Below are 12,378 nucleotides of genomic sequence, written 5' to 3' on the forward strand. Positions count from 1 at the left end.
CTTCGATAAGGCATGTTCAGCGATTCCACTTTTTGGTTCAATATCTTTTATGTATTTACAGTGTTCATTTAACCTGGTACGCACAGTGCGTGTCGATTGGCCTATATATTTAGCACCGCATTTTTTCCCGTCATCATTTTTGTATGAACAAGTTATTGAATAAACCCCAGGTTTATCCAATTTGTCGCATTTGTCTTTAGTTGACTTTAATAAAGATTTGAGCTTTTTCGTCGATTTTGGAGCCACTTTAATTTTTGCATATTTGAACACATTTTGCATACTGCTGAAAAACTACGGATAGGTCAAGCTACACCATGTCATTTTATTTTCTACTCCCACCGTATCGAAAAAAGAGCTACTCTCCCTTCGCTCGTTTTTATTTTGGTGTTTTCGTATTAGTTGCTCAATGCTGTTAGAGCAATACCCATTCTTTGCTGCGATTTGCATTATTTTCTGTTTTTCCGTATTATATGAATCACAGCTGAGCGGAACATTTACAAGTCGATGGGCCATGGAATTGAAAGATGCTGGCTTATGCGAGTGATCATGATTAGAATCACTAGGGATGATACGCTCAGTTGATGTCGGCTTACGATATATATCGAATTCGACGAATTCGTCGTCATTATGTTTAACCTTTAAGTCCAAGAAGGGCAGCTCGTTATTTAATTCGTATTCACAAGTAAATTGGATAGAATTACTAATTGAATTAAATAAATGCAACGTTTGGTCGATTTTGTCCTTCTCAATAATAACAATACAGTCATCAACATATCTACAATAAAAAGGTGGAAATAATGAGCTATGAATTAATTTTTCTTCAATCGTATTCATGAGTAAGCTGCAAAGAAAAGGGCTTATACTTAAGCCCATCGGCAAACCACCAATTTGCTCATAAAACTCGCCTCTAAATTGGAAGAATGAAAGATTAATACACGTAAACGTCATATCGAACATAGCATTGGCGACCAAAGGATTGATATTCTGATGTATATCAACCAAACAAGATAAGTCAAGATTGATATTCTGTTTATCCACCAAATACGTAACGCATCCAAGGCATCATTTTTCAGAACATTTGAAAAATAAGAAGTTATATCAAACGACGCATAACACTCAATTGGGCTCAATTTCATATTTTAAATTTTTCGACTAATTCAAGGAAGTTTTTAAATTAAAAATTATCGAAGCTTTTAAGCTGCCTGAAATAATTTCTCAACCATGATGCGATATTTGCTACGGGCGCAGTGTATCCAGCTATAATTGGTCGAAATTTATTACCGGGTTTGTGAGCCTTATACAAGCCATGCATGCAAGGTACGCGCACATATGATTTGTGCTTTTGTTGGCTCCATCCGCGACCAAACAAATTAAGGTACTTTTTCGGCATTGAGTCACTTGCCTTTTCATCTTTGGAAGGGGGTTCTTCACTCTACTGTAATTTCCCTCCTCAATTAAAGCGCGCATACCGTTATCATAATCCTCTTCGTTTAATATAACAACGCAGTTACCTTTTTCAGCTTTTGTTATATAAATATTTTTCTCGTTTAAAGATTTTACAGCGCTGTGCAATCGGGAAGAGCTATTTTGTTTGCTCAAACTTGATTTTGACGATATAACTTTCTTTAAATTAAACCGCATATTTTCCGCTTCCTCAGATTCTATTTTTCCAAGGGTCATCTCAGAATCGACTATGATATCCTGCAACAGCGAACTTTAGTGCGGTAACGCGAAATTCAGGCCTTTATTCAAAAGATATACTTCATTTTCGTTAAGGCAACGTTGGATTTATTTATAATAATATTAGGGCCAACCTCACACGATGACATCTTCGGTGGCTTTGTTTGTTTCAATTTTGTCAACTTCATTCTTTTTCTTGGCATTTGCTGTCGAGATAATCGGTCAATTTTGGCGTGAAATTTAATCAAAAAATGGTCCCAAGCAAAAGAAGAAAGATGGCAGTATAATGATTTGTGCAACTTATACGCTAATAACTCACACGTAGCTAAACTAGCATGTTTTTGTTTTAAAGCTTGGCTTAACCAATACACTTTTGCTTTTTCAAGAGATGATTTTCCTACATGGCACTTGCTTTTGCAATTGAAAGAAGATTCGAGGAATTTTGGCATTACTTTGTTTTTTCTGCAACTGGATAAATACCATACGTCAGACTGTAAAGAACAGATTTTTTCCTTCAACTTTTGAAAGTGGAACAACTCAAACTTTTTTCACGAAAACTGGCATAACCTAAATTGAAACCCAACTTGGTTTGGTCATATATGTGGTACAAAAAAGTTTCAGATTTGGGTTCAAACTTTTAACCGTGTATGTGTAGTGATATAGCAAGTAAAGATAAAGACACCATGTGATTTTGATTTTCTTCACAAATAAATGACTCCAGGCTGTCCAGTTCATCCTGTGTTTTTAAAGGAAATATTGAAGAGAATTTAGGCACAGGGTAGATGTTATCACTCGAAGTTTGTATTAGGACGATTTGTTCTGCTAAAATACTTTTGATACTTTCCAAATTTGCGTGGTAAGTGTCCGGAAAAATTTTTTTATGAGTTAAACGTGAACTTAAATGAACTTTGTTACATATGTTATATATTTTTGTTAAAGAACATAAATCAGAATTTATACAGAACCAGAAAATGGCCTATATCTTGTCATGACATGTTAGTGCTATAATTTTCCCTTTCATTTCTTTAATTTCCGATTTTAAAGTTTCTGTCGCAGTACTTTTTTGTAATAATAGCCGTGTTTTTTTATACTCAGTTGAGCAGAGCTCACAGAGTATATTAAGTTTGATTGGATAACGGTTGGTTGTACATATATATAGGAATCGAGATAGATATAGACTTCCATATATCAAAATAATCAGGATCGAAAAAAAATTTGATTGAGCCATGTCCGTCCGTCCGTCCGTCCGTTAACACGATAACTTGAGTAAGTTTTGAGGTATCTTGATGAAATTTGGTATGTGGGTTCCTGAGCACTCATCTCAGATCGCTATTTAAAATGAACGATATCGGACTATAACCACGCCCACTTTTTCGATATCGAAAATTTCGAAAAACCGAAAAAGTGCGATAATTCATTACAAATGACAGCTAAAGCGACGAAACTTGGTTGGTGAGTTGAACTTATGACGCAGAATAGAAAATTAATAAAATTTTGGACAATGGGCGTGGCACCGCCCACTTTTAAAAGAAGGTAATTTAAAACTTTTGCAAGCTGTAATTTGGCAGTCGTGATGCAGAAACGTTACTCCTATTACTATATGTATGCTTAATAAACATTAGCAAAATCGGAGAAGGACCACGCCCACTTTTAAAAAAAAAATTTTTTTTAAGTAAAATTTTAACAAAAAATTTTATATCTTTGCAGTATATAAGTAAATTATGTCAACTCCAGTAATGATATGGTGCAACAAAATACAAAAATAACAGAAATTTTCAAAAAGGGCGTGGCTCCGCCCTTTTTCATTTAATTTGTCTAGGATACTTTTAACGCCATAAGTCGAACAAAAATTAACCAATCCTTTTGAAATTTGGTAGGGGCATAGATTTTATGACGTTAACTGTTTTCTGTGAAAATGGGCGAAATCGGTTGATGCCACGCCCAGTTTTTATACACAGTCGTCCGTCTGTCCTTCCGCATGGCCTTTAACACGATAACTTGAGCAAAAATCGACATATCTTTAATGAACTTAGTACACGTGCTTACTTGAACTCACTTTATCTTGGTATGAAAAATGAACGAAATCCGACTATGACCACGCCCACTTTTTCGATATCGAAAATTACGAAAAATGAAGGGATTCAAGGGGTTGTGTAGCGCAATATATAGCTTCTCCAACCCAATTGTCAACCTCACCTTCGAGCGGCGAATCCCGTTTCACTAACAGACGAGGCTCTGGCGACCCCAAGCTCCTCATGGAGCTTGGTGGTGGGGAGGGAGGGATGGCCTGAAGGTTCAATGTGGCCAATATAAATCGTTCCCGAGATGGTCGGGCCAGCACCTTAATGGTGCTGTGTTACCGGAGCGTATCGGATCTGTATCCGACAAAGGACCATCACATCGATAACACTCCCCAAAGCCTTCGGGGAGTAACCTAATCGCTACAACAACAACAACAACAACGAAAAATGAAAAAATGCCATAATTCTATACCAAATATGAAAAAAGGGATGAAACATGGTAAGGTAATTGGATTGTTTTATTGACGCGAAATATAACTTTAGAAAAAACTTTATAAAATGGTTGTGACACCTACCATATTAAGTAGAAGAAAATGAAAAAGTTCTGCAGGGCGAAATAAAAAACCCCTTAAAATCTTGGCAGGTATTACATATATAAATAAATTAGCGGTATCCAACAGATGATGTTCTGGGTCACCCTGGTCCATATTTTGGTCGATATCTGCAAAACGGCTTCACACCACTCCCTTTTAAAACTCTCATTAATACCTTTAATTTGATACCCATATCGTACAAACTCATTCTAAAGTCACCCCTGGTCCACCTTTATAGCGATATCTCGAAAAGGCGTCCACCTATAGAACTAAGCCCCACGCCCTTTTAAAATACTCATTAACACTTTTCATTTGATACCCATATCGTACAAACATATTCTAAAGTCACCCCTGGTCCACCTTTATGGCGATATCTCGAAAAGGCGAACACCTATAGAACGAAGGCCCACTCCCTTTTAAAAATACTCATTAACACCTTTCATTTGATACCCATATCGCACAAACGAATTCTAGAGTCACCCCTGGCCCACCTTTATGACGATATCTCGAAACGGCGTCCACCTATGGAACTAAGGATTACTCCCTTTTAAAATACTCATTAACACCTTTCTTTTGATACCCATATTTTACAAACAAATTCTAGGGTCACCTCTACTCCACCTTTATGGCGATATCTCGAAACGGCGTCCACCTATGGAACTAAGGATTACTCTCTTTTAAAATACTCATTAACACCTTTCTTTTGATACCCATATTGTACAAACAAATTCTAGGGTCACCCCTGGTCCACCTTTATGGCGATATCTCGAAACGGCGTCCACCTATGGAACTAAGGATTACTCCCTTTTAAATACCCATTAACACCTTTCATTTGATACCCATATCTTACAAACGCATTCTAGAGTCACCCCTGGTCCACCTTTATGGCGATATCTCGAAAAGGCGACCACCTATACAACAACCACCACTCCCTTTTAAAACCCTCATTAATACCTTTAATTTGATACCCATATCGTACAAACACATTCTAGAGTCACCCCTGGTCCACCTTTATGGCGATATTTCGAAACGGCATCCACCTATAGAACTAAGGCCCACTCCCTTTTAAAATACTCATTAACACCATTCGTTTGATGCCCATATTGTACAAACAAATTCTAGGGTCACCCCTGGTCCACCTTTGTGGCGTTATCTCGAAACGGCGTCCACCTATGGAACTAAGGATTACTCCCTTTTAAAATACTCATTAACACCTTTCATTTGATACCCATATCGTACAAACGCATTCTAGAGTCAACCCTGATCCACCTTTATGGCTATATCCCTAAATGGCGTCCACCTATAGAACTATGGCCCACTCCCTCATAAAATACTCTTTAATGCCTTTCATTTGATACACATTCCAGGGTTTCTATCGGTTTATTTTCCTACATGTTTATTTTCCCTTATGTTGTCACCATAGCTCTCAACTGAGTATGTAATGTTCGGTTACACCCGAACTTAACCTTCCTTACTTGTTTTCATTACGTTTGCGCGTGAAAAAAAAACGCCTATCCTCGTTTAGATAATGCTTAGGAGACCCATCTAGCGGCAGTGGTTAAAAAACTACAGCTACAACACAGGGTGTATCGAAAAGCGGAGACACAACCCTCTGATGGCCATAGGGTATAACATATAGCTGAATCAGTTGCGATGAACTGTGGACACACATAGATTACATAGGTTTAGTATAGAGGGTGAAACAAAGACAAATATTTCAGTTACATCTGAGTATAATGCGTATTGAAATTTAGTAGGACAAATTTTATGCGCAGCAATTTCAGAGGTGTATTTAAGATTTATCGCTTAGCAGTCCATATAAAGTTTAAGCGTAAACGTATATAGAAGGAAAAAAAAACACAGCTAATAACTCTTCTGTTTTTCCTTTCAGCTCGAATATTGTCTCTGCAAATTATCAAATTAAATTAATTTTTTATTATATGCCTGTAAATATATGTATATAAAAATGTATACAGAGGTTTCAATTACAAAACTCATAGAAGTTTTTTCTTAAATTAACGGTAATAGGAGAAATTAGAATTTAACTGACGAAATTTGATCAATATTACCACTGCTATTTTTTACGGCCTCTGTATATGTAGGGAGGTTCTAAAAAATCATACATACATACCATTTAATTCACGAACTTCGTTTCGCAGTTTTTTTGTTGCAGCCATTTTTTTATTTTATTTTAGAGTTTTTTTATAAAATATATTTTTTAAATATTTGTTTTAAGTGTAATAAAATGTTGGTTTGCTGGATGTGTTCTTTAGGTACAACTATGTAATAAAGGCAATAAAACAATATTGTCTTTTTAAGGTAAAGAAATTAGTTTGTGAGAAATTTCATTTAAATTGTACAATCCTTCCAAACTCACTTGATTAGAACTAACTATACCAATTCCAAGATCTAATGAATTTACAGGTGTTGTAAAAAAGTTTTCTGGATGCAAAAAAGGGGTTATCTGTCGTCGAGCAGTAATTATCGGGAAAGTTACAGAAAAATATGCATTAGATTCGCTTGTATACGATTTTATTACTCCTTTTGAGTTTTTTAACTCCAATATTTTTCACAACTTTTGAAATAGGCCGCGAATTGAACTTGTTGAAAATTTGTTGAGGAATGAAGTGAGGTTTATTAATACTATTCTTTAAAATTTGCAGATAACTTTCAAAACTATAGGAAGAAAGTGTATCAGGATGACCAAACCTAATCAGAGAATCACCTAAATGTAGTAAGTTATATACATTAGAAGAAACGCTTGTTTCCCCATAATAATGTGCAAATTTCTCAACAAACTCTTTCAACATACTATTTGCTCTTTCCATGCTGACTAAGAAATTTTTGGGATGTAAAAAGTCTATACGCGCATTTAAGGAGTAAAAAGTGATAGTATATGTCTTCTGGTAAAACGTCTTTGAAAACAATAAACCCTGTATATAAAATGAACTGCCTATAACTGTTGTCCAAAGGGAATTGCGTGACCATTTTTATATTTATTTCTTCAAGGCAATGGACCCTGTCTTTATAAAATGGTAAATAGAATTCTTTATCAGACCTATTTGCAAAATCACAGTCACTCCTTAAATCCCCAGTAAATGAACGGAAAATTGTTGTGTTTCTGATTCGCTCGCTTTTTTCAGTGCATTTTGAACACCCAATAAACGCTGTGTGCCCTTTTATGCCACACATATATGAACGGGCGGGTGTATCGCAAATGATGGCACGTATCAAGACCTTTATAGGCCTGTTGTTGCATAGAAAGTCATTTATTAAAAATGCTTTTACTTCCTCTACAAAATCGTGAAGATATACATCAATAATATAAGGCTTTTTGACTCCAATGTAACTTCCAATAAGAAACACTGGATTTCCTTTCAAATTGTAAACGCGGCCCAATATAAGCCAGCTACCAAGGGACGAGCTTTTGTATAAAGCATCCCATTTATCCCTATATCAATCTCCAGTACTTCTAAATTCTCCGCAATAATTTCATCCACAAGTTTTTATAGTCAGTTGAGCAGAGCTCACAGAGTATATTAAGTTTGATTGGATAACGGTTGGTTGTACATATATAAAGGAATCGAGATAGATATAGACTTCCATATATCAAAATAATCAGCATCGAAAAAAAATTTGATTGAGCCATGTCCGTCCGTCCGTCCGTTAACACGATAACTTGAGTAAATTTTGAGGTATCTTGATGAAATTTGGTATGTAGGTTCCACTCATCTCAGATCGCTATTTAAAATGAACGATATCGGACTATAACCACGCCCACTTTTCCGATATCGAAAATTTCGAAAAGCCGAAAAAGTGCGATAATTCATTACAAATGACAGCTAAAGCGACGAAACTTGGTTGGTGAGTTGAACTTATGACGCAGAATAGAAAATTAATAAAATTTTGGACAATGGGCGTGGCACCGCCCACTTTTAAAAGAAGGTAATTTAAAACTTTTGCAAGCTGTAATTTGGCAGTCGTTGAAGATATCGTGATGAAATTTGGCAGAAACGTTACTCCTATTACTATATGTATGCTTAATAAAAATTAGCAAAATCGGAGAAGGACCACGCCCACTTAAAAAAAAATTTTTTTTAAGTAAAATTTTAACAAAAAATTTAATATCTTTACAGTATATAAGTAAATTATGTTTATGACCACGCCCACTTTTTCGATATCGAAAATTACGAAAAATGAAAAAATGCCATAATTCTATACCAAATATGAAAAAAGGGATGAAACATGGTAAGGTAATTGGATTGTTTTATTGACGCGAAATATAACTTTAGAAAAAACTTTATAAAATGGTTGTGACACCTACCATATTAAGTAGAAGAAAATGAAAAAGTTCTGCAGGGCGAAATAAAAAACCCTTAAAATCTTGGCAGGTATTACATATATAAATAAATTAGCGGTATCCAACAGATGATGTTCTGGGTCACCCTGGTCCACATTTTGGTCGATATCTGGAAAACGCCTTCACACCACTCCCTTTTAAAACTCTCATTAATACCTTTAATATACCCATATCGTACAAACTCATTCTAAAGTCACCCCTGGTCCACCTTTATGGCGATATCTCGAAACGGCGTCCACCTATGGAACTAAGGATTACTCCCTTTTAAAATACTCATTAACACCTTTCTTTTGATACCCATATTTTACAAACAAATTCTAGGGTCACCTCAACTCCACCTTTATGGCGATATCTCGAAACGGTGTCCACCTCTGGAACTAAGGATTACTCCCTTTTAAAATACTCATTAACACCTTTCTTTTGATACCCATATTGTACAAACAAATTCTAGGGTCACCCCTGGTCCACCTTTATGGCGATATCTCGAAACGGCGTCCACCTATGGAACTAAGGATTACTCCCTTTTAAATACTCATTAACACCTTTCATTTGATACCCATATCTTACAAACGCATTCTAGAGTCACCCCTGGTCCACCTTTATGGCGATATCTCGAAAAGGCGACCACCTATACAACAACCACCACTCCCTTTTAAAACCCTCATTAATACCTTTAATTTGATACCCATATCGTACAAACACATTCTAGAGTCACCCCTGGTCCACCTTTATGGTGATATTTCGAAACGGCATCCACCTATAGAACTAAGGCCCACTCCCTTTTAAAATACTCATTAACACCATTCGTGTGATGCCCATATTGTACAAACAAATTCTAGGGTCACCCCTGGTCCACCTTTGTGGCGATATCTCGAAACGGCGTCCACCTATGGAACTAAGGATTACTCCCTTTTAAAATGCTCATTAACACCTTTCATTTGATACCCATATCGTACAAACGCATTCTAGAGTCAACCCTGATCCACCTTTATGGCTATATCCCTAAATGGCGTCCACCTATAGAACTATGGCCCACTCCCTCATAAAATGCTCTTTAATGCCTTTCATTTGATACACATTCCAGGGTTTCTCTCGGTTTATTTTCCTACATGTTTATTTTCCCTTATGTTGTCACCATAGCTCTCAACTGAGTATGTAATGTTCGGTTACACCCGAAATTAACCTTCCTTACTTGTTCTAATTAATTTTTTTATCCTATGTGCACATATTGCCCTGGCGACACTGCGAGTTACACAATTTGTTTGTTCACCTATCAGAGTCCTAACACTTAAAGGTACACAGAGACTTTCATCCTTTAATACTTTTAAAAGACTTGTAACTCATCGTATCGAGGGCCAAAATTCTAAAAAACAGTACTTAAGCTTTTCCCTAAGTGGTGCTACTTCTAATGCAAGATTATCTGTATTCATTTCCATATAATTTTCAGCAGATTCACTGTCCCTAACTTGCCCAATGTTGTCTAAACTCATTTCTCTATTATTTTCAGCTGATTCCATTTGTTTACCACTTTCACTATTCACTTCACTGAATTTTAAATCTATTTCACTCTTTTTATTTTAGTTAAACGTTTTAATTGTATTTTGCTCAGCATTTTTAATAATTTACAACTCAATGTAAATTTTTTGCTTCGTCACTTATAGACAACACTTCACTTACTGGCTTCAACTCTAAATTAAGCAATGTAAAACATGATTTTTGTCGAATGGGAATTTCCACAGAAGTTAACGGGCGTTGATATTTTTTGCTATTTATATACCTATAGCGAGATATATTCTCTTCTGCATTACCCGTAATGTATCTTGTAAGCAAATAAAAATCATCTTCGCGACATATTCCATTTTGCATTACCCGTTATGTATTTTGGAAGCGAATAGAAATCAAGGTTGCGGTAGCGGTAATGTTTTCTGCAAGACATTACCCTTAGAGGCGATTACCTTTTTTTGCTGGGTAGTTTTTTGTTGACTGCTCTAAAGTCTACACACATGCGATACGATTTTTGACCAGTTTGGTCTTTTTTCGGTACTAAAATCAATGGGCTATTGTAATTTAAGGAACTTTCTTCAATTAAATTATTTTTAAGCAAATTATCGACCTGTTTATTTATTTCGGCACGCTGTGAATATGGTAATCTGTAGTTTTTTATGTATACTGGTTCCTTGTCTGTTAGTCTTAGTTTTTGTTCGTAAAAATTATTAAGTGTCATTAAGTCGTCTTTTAGTGCAAAAATATCGGAATATTCCAAACATAAATCGAGTAATTTCTCTTTAGCATAAGAAGACATTTGTTTTACTAAAATTGATTTAAGCTCTTCTATGCGTTTTGAATCGATAAATGCATCATTTATGCTGTCGTCTGTGGTGTTTATAACTTTTATAATTGGATTTTTTGTATCAATGATACATTTGGCTGGAAAACCACCGTTGCAAAGTTCATGCGAATCTACAAAAACTGGATTTGTAGAATTTTTCAAACTAAAAACACGAAAAATTGGTGGAATTACAAGAGTATTTGTTGAAGTGCTGTCCAAAATTGAAATATTTACCTTTTCTGTCCCTTGTCCGAATGTAATTGTGTCATTAGCATAATTGATTATGCATTTACTCGTGTTTAGAAAGTCTTTCCCTATTATACCGTCCGAAGGAATATTAAAGTTGTCATTGACAACTTGAAGAGTCAGAGGAAAAAATGTATATGATGCTATTATATTTGTACTAACTGTGCTTAGTGTTGTTACCGTGTCTGCTGTTACGCCTGTTATATTTATTACGTTACTGTTACGTACTATTGCATCGCTTGCCAAACTGGAAGTTTTTATTAGTGAAATGTCTGCTTGTGAGTCTACTAGAAAAGAACATATTAAACGAGAATCGCTGCAAGCGACTTAAACGAAATCGAACTTTGGCTTAATTTCTATTATTCGAACGCTGATTATTTGAATTTCTACTATTTGTTGATCGATTGCTATTGCCATTACTGTTATTGTTATGATTGTTAGGCCTATTGTTGCCTCTATTATAACTAGTATTGCGAAAATTGGTATTATTATTTTGCCTGTTTGTATTTCCATTGTATCTAAAATTGTTATTATTATTATACCTGAAATTGCTGTGACCTCTAAAGTTTCCTCTAATGTTTCACTGAAACTAGATCTTATTGGGCGTGACCGAAATGCTAAAACTTGACGCTCTTTTACCTCCTGTTCGCGTTCTATTATCATCTTTGCTACTACGTCTTTGGGATCTTTGCAAGTAGTCGAAGCGAGTATAGACTTTACCATGTCTGAGCGACTATTCAACCTACAAACGATAATTGTTTGCTCAACGCCCACCTCATGAGCTTTTGCCTGCGTCATGCCCTCGATTATCAGAGAACGCTCTAGCTAGTCTGAACGTTCTTCTACCTGTTTTGAAAATTCTATAAAATTGTTGTTGTTTACTCTCAAAGCCGCAATTTTGTCCGCGACAACTTTCGAGTTTTCTGGACTAGTCTTATTACGTAACGCATCTTCAATTTGGCTGACTGAATCTACATATCTGTGTTGGTAGGGCTTCGCGCGCTTGACCTTCGAGGTTTGACTTTAGAAATGCAATAAATGTAGAAGTTAGAGCTGTATCAGTTACTCTTTCTATTAATTCGATTTTATCGTTAAATGAGGCAAGTGATAGTGGATCACCACAGTAATTTTCTCGCATTATTTGTGCAC

The 12,378-nt window shown here is 35.7% G+C and overlaps 2 protein-coding genes across 13 annotated transcripts in view; both read left to right on the forward strand.

The window, feature by feature from the left end:
• Positions 1–12,378, forward strand: part of LOC137235424 (uncharacterized) — a 993,733-nt gene that overhangs the window by 128,144 nt on the left and 853,211 nt on the right. The gene's annotated exons all lie outside the window — the stretch shown is intronic.
• LOC137235425 (uncharacterized) overlaps positions 1–12,378 on the forward strand; it is a 149,772-nt gene that overhangs the window by 43,429 nt on the left and 93,965 nt on the right. The gene's annotated exons all lie outside the window — the stretch shown is intronic.

The sequence above is a fragment of the Eurosta solidaginis genome, chromosome X (assembly GCF_040869045.1).
Source record: "Eurosta solidaginis isolate ZX-2024a chromosome X, ASM4086904v1, whole genome shotgun sequence".
NCBI classification, from domain to species: domain Eukaryota; kingdom Metazoa; phylum Arthropoda; class Insecta; order Diptera; family Tephritidae; genus Eurosta; species Eurosta solidaginis.